At 38.9% G+C, this 21,157-nt stretch overlaps 1 long non-coding RNA gene across 1 annotated transcript in view; it reads left to right on the top strand.

Moving 5' to 3' along the window:
• Positions 1 to 20,309, top strand: part of LOC309830296 — a 125,305-nt gene extending 104,996 nt beyond the window's left edge. Inside the window, exon 3 of the long non-coding RNA XR_014297470.1 lies at positions 20,221 to 20,309. This is a non-coding gene — a long non-coding RNA (uncharacterized lncRNA). The remainder of the gene's footprint in view (positions 1 to 20,220) is intronic.
• The last annotated feature ends 848 nt before the right edge of the window (positions 20,310 to 21,157 follow it).

Genomic DNA, 21,157 nt, shown 5'->3' with positions numbered 1-21,157 from the left:
TTAATAATACAGACATTTACTATCCGGTATGACTCCATAGGAGAGCTTACATCAAGCACACTTAGATCACAGGATCTAAGAAAAGCTGACTTTTGGGTACACTTGAAAAAACAACGTGATGAGATATACTCTTGGCTGTGGGTTAGCGACTATTCATAGATATCAAAGGTTTTTCTTTTTTCTGCTCAAGATCTTCTTCTACGAAATGACGCGTCATTTTTTGACTTTTATATATTTGAATATATATATACCCACAATCATTTTCAAAGAAGTTCACCATGTTTTAAAACTACTGTTTTCTAGATTCCTTTTCCACAGACTTTTTTTTTCTCACACATCAATGAAGGTACTTTTAAAAATAACAACTGTAATGAAACATTTGCAGTGAATTACTAAACTCTTCCAAGGGATTCTTTTCTCTCTTTACTTCTGGGTATTCTGGAAGGGTTTGTTTGCCCCTGTCTAATCCACCTCTGGACTCTCCAGGCTAGCTGTGAGAGTAACCTTGGGCCACAGCGCCAAACTTCTTTGCTCCTGACGAGAGGAATTTTTTTTTAAAAAAACTATGCACCTTTCGATCATTTTAAAACCGACATCTATATTTTTAAAAATTATATTTAAATAAGTTCTTTTTTTTTGTTTCTAGGAGATAGAAAGTATTGAACATCTTGTTAAATGAGATGAAGATTGAGCTGTAATTGGATAACTATTTCACGATATGATTGGATGAAATACGTTTTAATTACCTTATGAAATAAAGCACACGGAACAGCAAAGAAGGCATGTGAAATTTATAGCCATGGGGCTTTCCAAAGTATCTTAAATTTTTGGTAGTCCTGCAAAGCACTCTAACTACAATCAAAAGAGTCAATGCCACTGATATATTTCCTCAGTTGTTTTGAATTCAGAAAAATTACAAAATGGGTTAATATACCTTCCTTTTAATGCAAGCCTCACCTTAACAGATAAATATATAAAACCGGGAAAGATAGGAGGCCCTGCTTAAGATGCCTTAATTAATCACGAAGGAGGCTTCTCCCAGTACAGTCTTTCCCTGTATACCTTTGTTTGGGGACTTGGAGACTTTTACACCCCAGGGAAATGCCCAGTAGTGAGATTTGGTGTGTATGTGTGTGTAGGTATGCCTTTCTTCTGTAAAACGGGAGAAAGCCTGTGGAGAGGTACCCTCATTCTCAGGCAAACCAATTTTTAGAAAGAGCACATGTGAAAGTTGAAGATCTGGAAACTGAGTCCCTTAAAATTATTCGTGTATACAAACCCCTGAGCATTTGCAAAGCCCGATGTAAAGACCAATTATCTAGGCAGTATCTTCCTTGATCTCTTACAGATCTCTTACAGTTTTACAAGGCACCAAGGAAGTGAGTCTCAATCTACCCTTAGTCCTTGGTTTCCTTGTTGTAGTGAGGTTGGCTAATTAATAAACGTGAATATGACAATGTCAACATTCAGTGGTGTGCTGGTAAATGTTTAACAACTGGCTCTTGGGGGAAAAGGAAGCCTGATTTATAGCATTTGCCCATTTCTGTGGTGCAGATACTCCCACCATGGTCTATTTCAGACTACACCATGAAGTCATCTGGCTTGCAAAATTCCTGAAATTAGCAGTCAGGTCTCAGGCTCTCATGAGCTGGTCCAAGCCAGCGCCAGCACATCAATGTGTCATGATTGATTAATTACTCTGTTCTGATCAGAATCAGCTGGAGGGGCAGTGGGTTTTGCCGGTCCCCCAGTATTTTTCAGTATGCATGCTTACATTAACATACTTACAAAAAAGCAACACCTCTCTTCTGGTTTCCACTTGACACCTCTCTCTCCATCTGTACCATTCTCTGCCCTTGTACCTGGAAAGGTGACTAACCTGTCCTTCCTTGGTGACAGCCCTTACTGTGGTTTCCTCCAAATATGTACACTCCACATTATGCTTCTGGGACCAAAATTAGGCAATTGAACATATGTCTATTTTCTAATATGTTTTAGAAAACATAGTTGTTGTTAAAATGTCTTGTTTTATTTCTTTATCTTTGCAATTGGGGTTGTATATTTTGTGTACTTATAAAATACTATTTGAACATGAAGATACCATTATACTTAATGAGTCATGTCCTCTTGATTTAGTCCCTTGGAAGCAGACCCTGAGATAAGTATTTGAGTGCAGCTTGTGCGGTACAGGAAACACCAATAGGGGAGCAGGGAAATAATACAGGGAGAGGAAGGCAGCCAATAAAAGGTGCATTTTTTAAAATTAATTAATTTATTTTATATTTATTTTTGGCTGTGTTGGGTCTTCATTTCTGTGCGAGGGCTTTCTCCAGTTGCGGCAAGTGGGGGCCACTCTTCATCGCGGTGCGCAGGCCTCTCACTGTCGCGGCCTCTCCCGTTGCGGAGCACAGGCTCCAGACGCGCAGGCTCAGTAGTTGTGGCTCACGGGCCTAGCCGCTCTGCGGCATGTGGGATCTTCCCAGACCGGGGCACGAACCCGTGTCCCCTGCATTAGCAGGTGGATTCTTAACCACTGCGCCACCAGGGAAGCCCTAAAAGGTGCATTATTAAGGCAGCTACTAAAGTGAGTGACTAGTGCTTACTTCTCTTGGTAAATTCTAGTGAGCGGTGTAAACACAAGCTTCAGAATTACCCAGCCTGAGAGGCAGGGAGCTGGGACATGGTTGAGGGCTGCTTCGGAGGTTGTTCATTCCCGGTCCTTCCATTTTGTTAGGTATGTGGGCAGGTTGGCCCTCAGTCCTCAGGCCAGAGATGCAAATATTGGCAGTTGGAAAAGGCCCAAGCACACTGAAAGGTCAAAGAGTAAGGGTGGGCACAGACACGGCTGCTGCGCTTAAAAACTTTCACCAAATATGGGTGTGCTTTGTTAGTATTGTTATTTTGTCTAGAATCTCCAGTTTCTTATACAGCATGTGCATGGCACCTAAGGAGACCAAAATCAAATCAATCACATCTGTTGACCAGAGCTTCTTACATTAGGTGGATGTTCCTATGAGAATCTCATAGGAAAACAGTACCAAACACAAAAGCCAGAGACCCCACTTATTCTTTTCTGGCCACGCTGTGCAGCATGTGGGTGGGATCTTAGTTCCCCAACCAGGGATTGAACTTGTACCCCCTGCATTGGAAGTGTGGAGTCTTAACCACTGGACCTCCGGGGAAGTCCCGACCCTACTTATTCTTTAATGCATCAAAATTTGAGAGTATTTAGAAGCCGATTCCCGAATACTGGAAGAGGAAAGTTTATTATGAAACCATCATTTGGGGTTCTGTGGATCCTGGGTTGCCCTCCAAGACCTCCTTTCTCTGGAGGTGTGGCAATCTCAGAGAGCATGGAAGCTCCGTGCCCCTTCCCACATACCTTGCCCTACGCATCTCTCCCATCTGGCTATTCCTGAGTTTTATCCTTTTATAGTAAACTGATAAACCTAAGAAAATGTTTTTCTGAGTTGTGTGAACGACTTCAGCAAATTAATTAAACCCATGGAGGGGGTGATGGAAACCTATAATCTATATATAGCAGGTCAGTTGAAGCACAGGTGACAGCCTGGACTTGTGATTGGCATCTGAAATGTGTGTGGCAGGGGAGGGGCAGTCTTGTGGGTTTAACCTGTGGAATCTGATGCTACCTCCAGGTAGTGTCAGAAATGAGTTGAATTGTAGGACACCCAGCTTGTGTCCGAGAATTGCTTGGCGTGAGGGAAAAAACCCACACATTGGAATTGGTGTCAGAATCTCAGAAGCAGATATGTGGATGTTCACCGACTCTGCTTAGGCATTTTGAAGAGGAACTCTTCTCCCTTTGTCTGTGACACAGTTTGATAATATTTTGCCTCCTCCTCGCTCCCATCCTCCAATATATGTCTTACTAGATACTCTGCCATAAACACGGAGTATTTTTAAAATTTCTTTTATACAGACTGTTTTCTTAAAAATTAAATTAGAAATTGTGCTAGTTACAGCAACTCTTCCAGGAAGTCTTCCCTGACTTCACGTCTCTCTGGCTTCCTGTCCTCCATTAGAGGCTTTCCTCATGGCACTTGCCACTTGTATGGAAATGACGTGTTTTGTAATCGTGGTTCCTGCAAGACTGCAGGCTCCACCAGGCATGGACCTTGTTTTCTCGCCTTTTTATCCTCATCCTTGAACAGTGTCTGGTAAATAGTGGGTATCAATAAATACCTACTAAACAAAACCACATTGCTCTTTAGGAGCATATGAAAGAAAGTCAGGAAGATAAACATTCTTTGTGAAACAAAAACATTTATGAGTCCTTTTGAGAAGTGAATGTTCATTTTATAAGCTGTAAAAGCTGATAGACTTTCATAAACTTGCATTTGTCGTTAATTCCTAAAAGGATTGATTTGGTTAGCTTTCCTGCAGCAAAAATATTCCGACTATGCATGACCTTGCACCAGTCACCTATGTGTCTGTGTGTGCTTTTTTTGTTGCTGTTACAAAGGACATCGTAGATAGCAATATGATCTCTGATGATCAAGATCATCATAAAGGCAGTTTGACAATAAATCCCTTAACTCAAAGAATTTTTAGTAAAGATTACATCATTTGTTGAAAGGCACTAAAGGCAAGAGAAAATAAGAGAGGCTAAAAAAAAAGACGGTGAACTCATTAAAAATTTCATCCTAACAACTTGTACAAAATTATGCAAAAAGGAAAACATCGGGGCTTCCCTGGTGGCGCAGTGGTTGGGAGTCCGCCTGCCGATGCAGGGGACACGGGTTCGTGCCCCGGTCCCGGGAAGATCCCACATGCCGCGGAGCGACTGGGCCCATGAGCCATGGCCGCTGAGCCTGTGCGTCCGGAGCCTGTGCTCCGCAACGGGAGAGGCCGTGACAGTGAGAGGCCCACGTACCGCAAAAAAAAAAAAAAAAAAAAAAAAAAAAAGACGATGAACTCGTTAAAAATTTCATCCTAACAACTTGTATAAAATTATGCAAAAAGGAAAATGTCGGGGCTTCCCTGGTGGCTCAGTGGTTGAGAGTCCGCCTGCCGATGCAGGGGACGCGGGTTCGTTCCCCGGTCCGGGAAGATCCCACATGCCGCGGAGCAGCTGGGCCCATGAGCCATGGCCGCTGAGCCTGCGCTCCGCAACGGGAGATGCCACAACAGTGAGAGGCCCACATACCGCAAAAAAAAAAAAAAAAAAAAAAAAAAAGGAAAATGTTGGTCTGATGACCTGAGAAATTCTCTTTGTGGAATATGACTAAGAAATGAAAAATTTTCAAGAATGGTTTATGGAAATATGTTTTGTTTTGTTACTGTAGAGTCACACCCTGTATGCTCAAAGCTGCAGAAGTTATTGGGAGGTGTTAACAAAATTTCCTTGGAGAATCATAAGACTAGGTTTAAAACCCCTCTACCTGATGGATCCTAAGAGTGGTCTGGCTTAGACTGGAGAACCCCTTGAGTTTTCTTCAGTCCTCAGAATCTGTGATAGTGCCTGTATACTTCAAGTTGGATTAGAATAAATTTATTTCAAGCATAAATTCATCTTTATAAAAAGAGAAAAGTGCTGCATTTCAGTGATAATGCTACATTTATTTGGGGCTCCTGGGATTCAAAGCGATACGAATCTGAATCATATAGAAATCATAGTATGCAAATGAAGTAGTTGAGTTGCTGGAACTTGCTCTCATGATATTAAAATTAATCTTACCAGGGGGTGCTGAATGTTAAGCCGGGAAAAAATGTTCTCAAATGAATATTTGATTTCATGTTAGAACAACAAAAATCATCATTTTGCATCTTTGATTTTGGCTGGTAACTTCTTGGGATAAAACAAGGTTTTCTCCCTCCCCTCAGCCCCCTTTCTTTTTTTGCCCTAGAGGTTACCTTGTTAGTTCTTAATTTGGTAATATTTTTATGCTGCCCCTGATAGGAGCTCATAAAAAATAGAGGAATTGCTGAGTCAGTGACAGCATGAAAAGCACAGTCATCTCCCTTTGTGTTTACGAAGAGGAAGAGGAAAAAGAAAGAAGAAAGACTGTATGAAAATATCAGCTTTTAAAAAATGGAAAATGATTAAAGTGCTCTTAAAAATGGCCAGATTTGTAGCTGAAGGACTAACGGCCCCATTTATTCACAGAGGAGGCGCGAGGCGCGGAGGAGTTATCTGCGCTGGCTAGTGACTCATCCCGCGGAGCTGGAAGGTTCGCCTGAAGATGGGAGAGTAATTTAGTTTCTAGGACGGTTCACTCTTCTTCAGTTTACTCACAAAGGTGCTAATTAAGGGAAATGGTTATGGTGTTATTTTTTCACTTTAACATCTGTTCCTCATGATCTGGAACACAGAAAACTAAGTCATTATGTAGAAGCATCCAGGGGAGCTGGATGGCAGTGATTCTGAGTCATTGTCATAATAAATTAAAGTGTAAACCAGAGGCCTGTGTGTGAAAGGATCAGAACCCTATAAATCCGTGAATTTCAGATGTTTGGGTAAATAAACTGTTCACGCCAAGATTAGGAGCCACAGCAGCCTATCCAGTAAAAAAACAGCTTTTGCACAAAAGAGAGATGAGGAAATACTGAGTACATTTTCACTTTTTTTCTCTTTTTTTTAGAAATATGAATAATATCTGTGCCTGGCATTGTTCTAGGTGCTTCACAGGTGTGAACTCATTTAATTCCCACAGCAACCTCCGATGTAAGGTGGATATTATTATTATCCCCATTTTACAGAGGTCAAACAAGCAACCACAGGCATGCCACTTCAATGAGGCATGAAATGGTTAAGTAACGAGTGGTGAGTCTAGGATTCTAACTCAAGCAGTCTTACAACTAAAACTAAAATAAAATATCTTTATGTTTATACTTATATTTAGAGAGAGAAACAATCAGGACATATTGTATAATAGAAACCTGGTAGTCCTTGAATGAAGAGGATACCTCAAACTAACCCAAGTATATAATTCAAGTTTTGCCTAGCAAGAAAACGTATTTAGAACTTGGAATTAAAAACCTCCAGAAGCTAGTGCCGTGATATTTTGATACTTACAAGAGTCCCCCCTACTTTATGTGTATTCCTTCCCCCACAGCTCCTCACCCCACATTTTATATGACTTGAGGCGTGAAACACTAATTTGAATGTCCAAACTAGGATCCCGGGGAGAAGCTACTATAAAAGGTTAAAACAAACTCTTGCTTCCGTTGTACACTGCCTGTGGGGAGCTATCAAATATCTAAGAGAAGTTGTAAAATAATACTATCCTGATGATCTGTTTTCCACTACTATATATAAAGCCCATGCAGTGTTAATTGTTATTGCTGTTTTCTTTGCCCATATTGTAGAATGCAGGTCATACAAAGGGATGGTGAAATCTAGTAACTTTTCACTAGCTTTGGAAAAAAGATTGATGGAAAATCATTTGTAGTACAGAAAAAAATGCTATTTAAAAAAATGTGGTTCCCAAGTAACTTATGCATCAAACTTGGGAATCTATAGAAACTGAAGATTTTAAGTGTTTGATAAAACTCTCCTAGAGTGTGCTTTCAGTTTCAATTTCCTGTCTATAGGAAATTTTCCTCTGCTGTTTCACTGTTTGTGAAGAAAGTAAGATTTTATCACCCTTTCATTTTCATTTGTGTCTATTTCTTGGCATAAGGAAATCATTCTCTATTGGTACCATATTATTCATTGAATAGGAATCAAAAGGATCCTAAGTAAGCTTCTAAATTACAACTTTTCAACTTCTGAAAAATATTATTTATTTTTACTGATTGGAAGATGGTTTGGATACTGTCAATCTCGTATGTGGTACCTACCATCACATTTAGATCATAGTTCATTCCTACTATTGCCATAGATGATTACAAAAGGGATGGCCAAAGCTTCTCGTCTAAATTATATATGACAGATACAGAATACTTTTGGAAGCTATATCAAAATTATATTTCTATATCTTCTTTGGCATATAACACTTTTTAAATTTAGTTTTTATATTTATTCGTTTCCTTTATTTACTTATCCCAGTGTAAGTACTCAGGTCTTCAGCTGTTTCTGTTCCGGGAAGTTTGGAGAGGCTATTTGTTCAAGGTCATTGTGTTACTATGTGATGGCAGGAGATGGTTTCTGTCGCTTACTCCGAAAACATTTAAACTTTCTCCAAGTAGACCCTGATGCAGTGTATGTTTCAACTTTCCTCTATTCAGTCACACACTTCATGAACAGCCCCAACCTGAGCTGAAAGGGAAGAATCATAATTGCTTTAGCTGTGGACAAGTGATGCAGTTCTGGCCAAGGAGACAAACATTATTATTCCCATTTCACAGAACAAGTGATGGGGCTCAACTAGAACCCAGGTTCCTGAGCCCAAGGCCAACCATTGTCTTTCTTCTACACACGGGATCACCTATGAAAGGGTGCTTCTTTTTAATAATGTGTTTGCATATTTATTTACCATCTGTACTCTTGTATGTTGCTGCATAACAATCCCAAAACTTTGTCACTTGCAACAACAGACATCTATAATCCTACAGTTTCTGAGGTGCAGGAACCCAGGAGGGGCTTAGCTGATGGACCTGGCTCAGGCCTTCTCGTATCGTTGCAGTCAAACTTGACTCAGTACCAAGACATTTTGTGGCAGCTTCCAGAAACAGAGAAAAATAAAGATACAGGGATTTGGGTTAAAAGTTCTCTTAAATTTTCGCTCAGTCTTTCTATTATATCAGAAATTTCCCAATTATACTTTGTGAGATCTTAGGGAAAAAGAGAATAGTTATTGTAAATTTCCATATTTAGCATTTATCATACTATATTGCAATTATTTATATAATATGTAATAACCTACATTGTTATATATAATGATGACTCTCCTTTTAGACCAGGGGTCCTCAACACTCCCAGCAAATTTTAATTACTTAGGAGCTTTTAAAAAATGTTAATAACATGGGCCCAACTCCCATCCAATTGAATCAGAATCTCTAGGTATGAGTCCAAAGAATCATTAGTTTTTAAAATCTTCCTGGGAGATTCTAATATATACCTAGGACTGAAACAGCTGTTATCTTAATTAATTCCTATTTTTTTGTTTATGTTATACACACTTTTGGGAACCTCAGGAAAACTGTGGATCTTTCTCCATCGATAAATGTGATCTGTCCATTCACGAAAATTTTTTGTATAATTTCAAGGGATTGTGCATCCCTGATTTAGACTGTGAGCTCCTCAGTGGTGGTAACTGTGTTTTTTAATCTATGTGTATTTTTGTTTGAACTTTTCTCTGCCCTTACCCACCTCTACTTCAAGAAGTGAGGCTTTGAGTCTTGGCATAGGACAGACATGTAGACCAATGGAATAGAAATGAGAGTCTAGTAATAAACCCACACAGTATGGTCAACTGATTTCTGACAAGGGTGCCAAGACAATCCAGTGGGAAAAGAATAGTCTCTTCAACAAATGGGGTTGGGATAACTGGATATCCACATGCAAAAGAATGAAACTGTACCACTACCTCACACCATATACAAAAATTAATGTAAAATGAAACAACAACCTAATATAGTTAGAACTATAAAACTCTTAGAAGAAAACATAGGCCTAAATCTTTGTGACTTTGGATTTGAAAAGCATTCTTAGATATGATACCAAAATCAGCAAAAGGAGAAATAGATAAATTGTACTTCACCAGTATTTAGAACTTTTGATCATCAAAGGATGTTATCAAGAAAGTGATGAGACATCCTACACAATGGGAGAAATTATTTGCAAATCATACATCTGATAAGGGGGTAGTATTGAGAATATAGGAACAATTCCTATAACTTAATAACAAAAAGACAAACTACCCAATTAAAACATGTACAAAGCACTTGAATAGACATTTCTCCAAAGAAGATAGACAAATGGCCAATAAGCACCTGAAAAGATGCTTAACATCATTAGGCATTAGGGAAATGAAACTCAAAACCACGGAGATACCACTTTACACTCAGTAGGATTACTACTATTTTAAAAAAACCAAACAAACAGACAAAAACCCCTAAAACCCATAAAAGCTGAGAATAACAAATCTTGGCGAGGATGTGGGGAATTGGAATGCTTGTACATTGCTGGTGGCAATGTAAAATGGGTACACCCACTGTGGAAAACAGTTTGGTGGTTCTTCAAAAAGTTAAACGCAAAATTATCATGTGATCTAGCAATTACACTCCTGGGTATATATCCCAAAGAACTGAAAACAGGTACTCAAATACTTGTACACGATGTCCATAGAAGCATTATTTACAGTAGCTAAAAGGTGGAAACCACCCAATGTCCATCCACTGACAACAAATAAACAAATTTAGGATATATGCATAGCACAGTATTATTTGGCCATTGAAAGGATACCTGCTACAATATTGAACCTCTAAAACATTATGCCATGATTTCATTTATGTGAAATGTCAGGAGTAGGTAAATCCATAGAAACAGAAGACAGGTTGGTGGTTGCCAGCGACTGGGGGATGTGAGAATAGATAGCGACTGCTTAATGGGGGAGGGAGTTTCTTTTGGGGTGATGAAAATGTTTTCAAACTAGATAGGGATTGTGATTGCACAACACTGTGAATGTATTAAGTGTCAGTGAATTGTATACTCTAAATGATTAATTTTATGTTATATGAATTTCATTTCAATTACAAAAAACACAGAGGCAGTCCCAGACAAACTGGCACAAGCTGATCATCTTATTCCTATGTGAGAACATTTGTACGCAAAATAACTGTCTTTGAGTTATTCCTTGAAACTACATAAAATACTTACTGGAACAAACACACTAAACGCTCAATAAATATTAGCTGATATAAAAAAATATAAGTGGGAGTTTGAGGCAGTTTATAGAGACATGATGCAACACAAACTCTGTATCCTTGGCCCCTAACACAGTTTCTCATACATGGTACACAGACTCTTAATGTTTTTGAATTGATCCAACTGGAAAGTCTCTTTTCTCTAGAGACATTCAGGAATGGGCTATATATCGCATCACTTCAGACCTCTGAAGATTTGCTGATGTATGCATCAGGGGACAATGAAATTTGGTAAATGACTATTACTCCATACATGAATTCATGTAAAACATTGAAATATTAATGCAATGGAACAACTGATATGGCAGGAAGAGCCATGTTTAGTCTTCTATGAATAATCTTGTACAATAAATCATTTGTCCTCTAGTCGAGATTGTGAACTAAGTAAACCCATGTGTAAACTGTGGGAGTCTCCTCAACTCTAACAGCACAGAAGTCAAAGAAAAGGGGAAGAATCTCATCCCTAAATACAATGAACTTTACTTCAAATAAGGCAATGATACTTTTCCGGATTGTGAGATTTCTGAAATTACTTGCTTCAATGCTCACAGACTCAAACTAGGCCAGGATCCATGAACAGTAACAAGGTCACTTGTTAATCTGTTACAGATAGTATTTTGTGCAGAGGAAACTATGCTACTATGTTTAGACCTCTACTCTTATTTTTAACACTACTGCATCTAATGACACATTCCTGGATACTAAATTAATGAGCTTTCCACACATATTCAGTACTTTCCTCTGAGAAGCTCAGAATGTGCTGTGCATTAAGTGAGACTCATTACAGTTCTCACATGGTTATTGTTATACCAGGTTGAGAGGAATAATTACAGTATTTAGTTTTGTAATCCCTTCATTTTATAAAGCAGATATTTCACAGCTCAAACAGGATCAGCAATGAAGTTATTTGTAGGTGGATTTCTGCTTATTGCCAATTCTGACAGAGTAAATCCACATAAAGTGCATTACAGGGAATTTTTGATTTCAGTCACTCTATCCTTCCCTCAAATCTGTTCCCAGTCTCTGGTCTTAACCCATGTCAATGCATGCCACCAGTGGCCACCTAGATGTTCAAGGTTGGAACCCAAGAGTCACTGTTGATTCTCCCCTTTTCTTGCATCCCGACACCCACTCCATTGTCAAGCCTCATCTCTTCACTTTTGTCCATCTCCTCTGCCCCATCTTAGTCCAGCAGCCCACTTCTCTTACCAAGGCTCCTGCAACAGGCCCTCTGCTTTTGCTTTTGGCCTCCTGCAGTCTATTCTCTGTAAGTCAACCAGAGCAATCTTTGCAGAACCAGTCATTGGGGTTTCTGCCCCTCACACTCTTTCCAGCTCAGCACCAGTTGTCCTGGTTATTTTCCCCAGGAAGTGCTTCCCCATCTTCCTACGTGGCCAACTCCTCATTTAGCCTTGAGTATTCTACCTAAAGTGGGTGTCCACCCCCAATGCACAACAGCCATTATTATCTTTCAGCCCTAGTTTCTTTCATAACATTTCCAATTTTATAATTATTTTATTATTATTTGTTTATTTGTTAGCTTTTCTACCTTTAGAATGAAAGTTACATCAGAGTGGGGCTGCATCTTACTGACTGTGGTATCTCCTCCAGCTTGGTCAGTGAGCCTGGACACTGCTTAAAGAATGAATGCGTCACTTCTCCTGGGTCCTTCCCACTTCCTCTGCCTCTTCTTTCACAACCTCAGCCCTCATGCCTCTGAAGATTCAATAGGAGCAGGAAGAATGATTGATAGAGGTTAAACACTCTGTCTTATTTGCCAACAAAAGAATTTTCTTTTCTTTTCTTTTTCTTTTTTTTTTTTCTTTTTTGGTTGTGCCATGAGGCTTGCAGGATCTTAGTTCCCTGACCAGGGTTCGAACCCAGGCCCTTGGCAGTGAGAGTGTGGAATCCTAATCACTGGACCACCAGGGAATTCCCAGGATTTTCTTATATATTTTTGAAAACTTTTCTTTCCCACTAAACATATGCGTGGGTAGGAAAGATGAGGGTAGGGCAGAGGAGTGTGGAAGAGTTCACATATTTTCCCCCCCAACCCGGGAGATGTAGAAATGAGAAGGGGAAAATTTTTGTAGAAAGTGTGAAAATTAAGGAGATTGGTTCAAGATGGCGGAGTAGAAGGACATGCGCTCACTCCCTCTTGAGAGAGCACCAGAATCACAACTAACTGCTGAACAGTCATCGACAGGAAGACACTGGAACTCACCAAAAAAGATACCCCACATCCAAAAATGAAGGAGAAGCTGCAGTGAGATGGTAGGAGGGGCAGAATCACAAGAAAATCAAATCCCATAACCGCTGGATGGGCGACCTACAAACTGGAGAACAACTATACCACAGGAGTCCACCCACTGGAGTCAAGATTCTTAGCCACATATCAGGCTTCCCAACCTGGAGGGCTGGCAAAAGGAGGAGGAATTCCCAGAGAATCAGACTTTGTAAGCAAGCGGGATTGGATTGCAGGACTTTGACAGGACTGGGGGAAATGGGGACTCCACCCTTGAAAGGCACACACAAAGTAGTGTGCACATCAGGACCCAGGGGGAAGGAGCAGTGACCCCAAAGGAGACTGAACCAGGCCTACATGCTAGTGTTGGAGGGTCTCCTCCAGAGGTGGGGGGAGGTTGTGGCTCACCATGGAGACAAGGACACTGGCAGCAGAAGTTCTGGGAAGTAATCCTTGGCGTGAACACTCTGGAAGTCTGCCATTAGCCCTGCCAAAGAGCCTATAGACTCCAGTGATGGGTTGCCTCAGGCCAAACCACCAACGGGGAGGGAACTCAGCCCCACCCATCAGCGGGCAAGGGGATTAAAGTTTTACTGAGCTCTGCCCACCAGAGCAACACCCAGCTCTACCCGCCACCAGTCCTTCCCATCAGGAAGTTTGCACAAGCCTCTTAGAAAGTCTTATCCACCAGAGGGCAGACAGCAGAAACAAGAAAACTACAGTCCTGCAGCCTGTGGAACGAAAACCACATTCACAGAAAGATAGACAAAATGAAAAGACAGAAGACTATCTATCAGATGAAGGAACAAGATAAAACTCCAGAAAAACAGCTAAAGGAAGTGGAGATAGGCAACCCGCCAGAAAAAGAATTCAGAATAATGATAGTGAAGAAGATCCAGGACCTCAGAAAAAGAATGGAGGCAAAGATGGAGAAGATGCAAGAAATGTTTAACAAAGACCTAGAAGAATTAAAGAGCAAACAAAAAAAGATGGACAATACAATAATTGAAATGAAAAATACACTACAAGGAATCAATAGCAGAATAACTGAGGTAGAAGAATGGGTAAGTGACCTAGAAGACAGAATGGTGGAAATCCCTGACACAGAACAGAATAAAGAAAAAAGAATGAAAAGAAACGAAGACAGCCCAAAAGACCTCTGGGACAACATTAGATGCAGCAACATTTGCATTATAGCGGTCCCAGAAGGAGAAGAGAGAGAGAAAGGACCCGAGAAAATATTTGAAGAGATTACAGTCGAAAACTTCCCTAACCTGGGAAAGGAAATAGCCATCCAAGTCCAGGAAGTACAGAGAGTCCCAGGCAGGATAAACTCAAGGAGAAACACACCAAGACACATAGTCATCCAACTGACAAAAATTAAAGACAAAGAAAAATTATTAAAACCAACAAGGGAACAAAGGGAATACAAGGGAATCCCCATAAGGTTAACAGCTGATTTCTCAGCAGAAACTCTACAAGCCAGAAGGGAGTGGCATGATATATTTAAAGTGATGAAAGGGAAGAACCTACAACCGAGATTACTCTACCCGGCAAGGATCTCATTCAGATTCGACAGGGAAATCAAAAGCTATACAGACAAGCAAAAGCTAAGAGGATTCAGGACCACCAAACCAGCTCTACAACAAATGCTAAAGGAACTTCTTTGAGTGGGAAACACAAGAGGAGAAAAGGACCTACGAAAACAAACCCATAAGAATTAAGAAAATTATAATAGGAACATACATATCTATAATTACCTTAAAGGTGAATGGATTAAATGCTCCAACCAAAAGACACAGACTCACTGAATGGATACAAAAAAAGACCCATCTATATGCTGCCTACAAGAGCCCCACTTCAGACCTAGGGACACATACAGACTGAAAGTGAGGGGATGGAAAAAGATATTCTGTGCAAATGGAAATCAAAGCTGGAGTAGCAATACTCATATCAGATAAAATAGACTTTAAAACAAAGAATGTTACAAGAGACAAAGAAGGACACTACATAATGACCAAGGGATTCATCCAAGAAGAAGATGTAACAATTATAAATATATATGCAACCAACATAGAAGCACCTCAATACAAAAGGCAAATGCTAACAGATATAAAAGAGGAAACTGACAGTAGCACAGTAATAGCAGGGGATTTTAACACCTCACTTACACCAATGGACAGATCATCCAAACAGAAAATTAATAAGGAAACACAAGCTTTAATTGACACAATAGACAAGATAGATTTAACTGACATTTATAGGACATACCATCTGAAAACAGCAGATTACACTTTCACCTCAAGTGCACACAGAACATCCTCCAGGGTAGATCACATCTTAGGTCACAAATGAAGACTTGGTAAATTTAAGAAAATTGAAATCATATCAAGCATGTTTTCTGACCACAAGGCTATGAGATTAGAAATCAATTACAGGGAAAAAACATAAAAAATACAAACACATGGAAACTAAACAATACATTACTAAATAACCGAGACATCATTGAAGAAATCAAAGAGGAAATCAAAAAATACCTAGAGACAAATGACAGTGAAAGCACAACGATCCAAAACCTATGGGATGCAGCAAAAGCAGTTCTAAGAGGAAAGTTTATGGCAATACAGGCCTACCTCAAGAAACAAGAAAAATCTCAACTAAACAATCTAACCTTACACCTAAAGGAACTAGAGAAAGAAGAACAAACAAAACCCAAAGTTAGTAGAAGGAAAGAAATCATAAAGATCAGAGCAGAAATAGAAACAAAGAAAACAATAGCAAAGATCAATAAAACTAAAAGCTGGTTCTTTGAGAAGATAAACAAAATTGATAAACCTTTAGCCAGACTCATCAAGAAAAAGAGGGAAAGTACTCAAATCAATAAAATTAGAAATGAAAAAGGAGAAGTTACAACAGACACCGCAGAAATACAAAGCATCCTAAGAGACTACTACAAGCAACTCTATGCCAATAAAATGGACAATCTGGAAGAAATGGACAAATTCTTAGAAAGGTATAAGCTTCCAAGACTGAACCTGGAAGAAATAGAAAATATGAACAGACCAATCAGATGTAATGAATTGAAACTGTGATTAAAAATCTTCCAACAAACCAAAGTCCAGGACCAGTTGGCTTCACAGGTGAATTCTATCAAACATTTAGAGAAGAGCTAACACCCAACCTTATCACACTCTTCCAAAAAGTTGCAGAGGAGGGAACACTCCCAAAGTCATTCTATGAGGCCACCATCACCCGGATACCGAAACCAGACAAAATACTATAAAAAAAGAAAATTACAGACCAATGTCACTGATGAATATGGATGCAAAAACCTCAACAAAATGCAAACAGAATCCAACAACACATTAAAAGGATCATACACCATGATCAAGTGAGATTTATCCCAGGGATTCAAGGATTCTTCAATATGTGCAATTCAGTCAGTGTGATACACTACACTGTATTAACAAACGGAAGAATAAAAACCATATGATCATTTTAATAGATGCAGAAAAAGCTTTTGGCAAATTTCAACACCCATTTATGATAAAACCTCTCCAGAGAGTGGGAATAGAGGGAACCTACCTCAACATAATAAAGGCCGTATATGACAAACCCACAGCAAATATCATTCTCAATGGTGAAAAACTTGAAAGCATTTTCTCTAAGATCAGAGAGAAGACAAAGAAGTCCACTCTCACCACTATTATTCAATATAGTTTTGGAAGTCCTAGCCACAGCAATCACAGAAGAAAAAGAAATACAAATTGGAAAAGAAGAAGTAAAACTGTCACTGTTTGCAGATGACATGACACTATACATAGAGAATCCTAAAGATGCCACCAGAAAACTACTAGAGCTAAAGAATGAATTTAGTAAAGTTGCAGCCTACAAAATAATGCACAGAAATCTCTTGCATTCCTATGCACAAACAACAAAATATCAGAAAGAGAAATTAAGGAAATAATCCCATTCACCATTGCAACAAAAAGAAGAAAATACCTAGGAATAAACCTACCTAAGTAGGTAAAAAACATGTACTCAGAAAACTATAAGGCACTGATGAAAGAAATGAAAGATGACACAGATTATGAGATATACCATGTCCTTGGATTGGAAGAATCAATACTGTGAAAATGACTATACTACCCAAAGCAATCTACAGATTCAATGCAATCCCTATCAAATTACCAATGACATTTTTTACAGAACTAGAACAAAAAATCTTAAAATTTGTATGGAGACATAAAAGACCCCGAACAGCCAAAGCAATCTTGAGGGAAAATAACAGAGCTGGAAGAATCAGACTCCCTGACTTCAGACTATACTACAAAGCTACAGTAATGAAGACAATATGGTACTGGCACGAAAACAGAAATATAGATCAATGGAATAGGATAGAAAGCCCAGAGATAAACCCACGCACCTATGGTCTCCTAATCTATTACAAAGGAGGCAAGGATGTACAATGGAGAAAAGACAGTCTCTTCAATAAGTGGTGCTGGGGAAACTGGACAGCTACTTGTAAAAGAATGAAATTAGAACACTCCCTAACACCATACACAAAAATAAACTCAAAATGGGTTAAACACCTAGATGTAAGATCAGACACTATAAAACTCTTAGAGGAAAACATAGGAAGAACACTCTTTGAAATAAATCACAGCAAGATCTTTTTTGACCCACCTCCTCGAGTAATGGAAATAAAAACAAAAATAAACAAATGGAACCTAATGAAACTTAAAAGCTTTTGCACAGCAAAGGAAACTATAAACAAGAGGAAAAGACAATGCTGGAGTAGGAGAAAATATTTGCAAACAAATCAACGGACAAAGGATTAATCTCCAAAATATATAAACAGTCCATGCAGCTCAACATTAAAAAAACAAACAACCCAATCAAAAGATGGGCACAAGACCTAAATAGACATTTCTCCAAAGAAGACATACAGATGGCCAAGAGGCACATGAAAAGATGCTCAACATCATAATCATTAGAGAAATGCAAATCAAAACTACAATGAGGTATCACCTGACACCAGTTAGAGTGGGTATCATCAGAAAATCTACAAACATCAGTTGCTGGAGCGGTGTGGAGAAAAGGGCACCCTCTTGCACTGTTGGTGGGAATGTAAATTGATACAGCCACTATGGAAAACAGTATGGAGGTTCCTTAAAAAAATAAAAATAGAACTACCATATGACTCAGCAATCCCACTACTGGACATATACCCTGAGAAAACCATAATTCAAAATGACACTTACACCCCAATGTCCATTGCAGCACTATTTACAATAGCTAAGACATGGAAGCAACCTAAATGCCCATCGACAGATGAATGCATAAAGAAGATGTAGTACATATATACAATGGAATACTACTCAGCCATAAAAAGGAACGAAGTTGGGTCATTTGTAGAGATGTGGATGGACCTAGAGACTGTTATACAGAGTGAAGTAAGTCAGAAAAAGAAAAACAGATATATTAATGCATAAATGTGGAATCTATAAAATTGGTACATATGAACCAGTTTGCAGGGCAGAAATTGAGACACAGATGTAGAGAACAAACGTATGGACACCAAGCGCGGAAAGCTGGGGTGGGGTGGGGTGGGATGGGATGAATTGGGAGGTTTAAGAAGTTGGAAAGAAAGATGTAAAAAAGACCCTTTATGTTTTTTCATAAAGTTTTGCCCTGAGTAAGTAGGTGTAAGAAGTCTCCTTGTCTTGTGATTAAATATATAGGTTAGAGTTATCTTTATTTTTTAATATCAAAAAGAGGTAAAGTGTTTACTTGCTGTGGGTTCTTCCTGCGGGTGCAATTTTTGTAACATTTTGCCTACTATCTGGAAAACAAGACTGACCTCTCTAGTTAGAGGCTAATTTTAGTTGGGTCATGTAGGCTCTTTGTGGATTCATTCACTAACCACTTACTATATATGTAAAAATGTGCCGGGCACTGTTGGTTGAGCAAGCTTAACCTTTATGCACTGATACTCACTGTCTTCTGCCGGAGTGACTTCTGTTTTGCCTTAAGTGTGCCAGGTTAGGCATGAGATTTAAATTTATATCAGCCTATCATTTGTTTTCTCTCTCTTGACATACTTTCACCCTTTTTACGCTTGTTACTTTCACCAGATGTGGCCCCTCTCTTCACTTGGTGATGCATCTCTTGTGAATCAGCCAGTTTCTTTAACACCCTTTGTCCCATGAAAAAGCTGTATCTTTTAAATTACTTTCCGAAAGAGACCATGTTTCCAGAAACTTTTGGATATGGCACACCTGGTTTAATTCAGAGGATGTATTCCCAAAAATGGTAGGATCATTTCTATGTGGGTTCATTGGAGGACAGCCTTAAGGAGATGCTCTCCAGACAGTCAACACGGACAGTCTCTCTTTGCTGGTCAGTCCTCCAGCTTTCAGTGATGTTTATGATGTTTATGAAGGTCAAAGGGCTTTCAAATATAAGTAAGTGCTTCATGATATTTATTCTCTGATTCCTAAGTCATTTTCTTGAAGACACATTGTGGTCTGCTTATCTCCTTACCACCTTTTTTAGGTGTTAAGTGTTGCTTGCATACTTTCTGACTTTTGTCAGATGTTATGGGTCAAAACTGTTCACCATAACACACAATAAATAGTAGAAAGAACAGCCATAGCATAGTAAACAATACATGTTTTAGAACCCACTCAACTCAGGAAAATGAGGTAGAGTACTGTTTGGCAGAGGACCTTTGCAATATGGTGGATTAATGCTTTTTAGCCAGGAATATGTTACAGTACAGTGTGTTGGCTAGATCTCACTGACCGAGAAGGTACCTAGAGCATGGGTGGGGTGGGGTGGGGTGGAGGAGAGACATATATACGCATAAAGTTTATTGTAATGCATATATGTGTGTGTATTACATAGGCACCCATATACACAAGTTACTTTTTAAAAGAAACTATTTCAGAGATTTATAGAAATTTAATGAATCAGCACTGTGTGCAGCATTATTAAATTGGGTCTATGTGCATCCCTACATATGAATTTCCAGAAAATGCTTAAGTGAATGCTCCCAACAAATTATAATTAGGTTTAGATTGTCTACCTGGTGTTTCATTTCTTTCTGCAGTAAAGTTAGTTGATGATATTTTCATTTACAGTTGACAACTGAGAAAACAGAAATCTGGCTATATCATCCAAGGGATTCCACTGGACCCTGCTGCCTCTCAGAATTCGGTGAAACTCAGGTATTTGGACGATGAAACAATTATTTACAATTTTAGTTTACTTTGCCATGTCATTCCTTACAAACCATCTGTATGCTGCCTTCTAAGTGCCATATGCTTACTTTTAATTAAAATCCTAAAGAAGAAGAACCAGCAAAGTGTATCATCATTATTATTCATGGTGCATTGTTGGCTAGACCCTTTATAAAAATGTGTAACACAAAATTGTACATTGTGAGTATTTATGGAATTATCCTATAAAGAAACTGAGCTTTTAAAAAAATCTAAACAAGCTATACTTCATGAGGAAAAATCTAGTTTATTAAAGAGAAATATATCAGATAATCTATTGTAATGATTAAGTGAATGAACTTGTTAAAACATGAATTGGCTATAAAATGTCATAAAATGTAGCAGATTAAGCTACTTTTTTTGAAGTCTTTCCAGATTTTTTTAATGAGTTAATATATTGCTTTTTAACAAAGAACTCCTGCAGGCAGAAAAGAAATTATATCTGACTTAAAAATTCCCATCATGCTTCATTCTCTGGTGTACTTTTGCAGCCTTGATGGATTTGTTACATAATCAGCTTTCAATGGCTTCTTTTATTATAAAACAGAGCATTATTGCCTAAAACAGCCCCACTCCCTTTTTTTTTTTTCTTCCCTCAGTTTCTGAAATTACAAATGCATTTAAACAATGATCAAGTCATGCTGCAGCAGGCACAGGGAACAAATGAACAACTGCAGCAAGAAATTGCTAAACTTGGGTCTGAAATGCCAGCATTGGAGAAAAACCTGAGATCAATAGTGCTCAAAAGTGTGAGCTGATGGAAGATAGGATATAACTCCATTGGGCTTCCTACCTGCTA

This window comes from Grampus griseus, assembly GCF_964374135.1.
Source record: "Grampus griseus genome assembly, chromosome: 11".
Taxonomy (NCBI): Eukaryota; Metazoa; Chordata; class Mammalia; order Artiodactyla; family Delphinidae; genus Grampus; species Grampus griseus.
The sequence above is the reverse complement of the archived record's forward strand: the minus strand, read 5'-3'. Positions and strand labels throughout refer to the sequence as shown.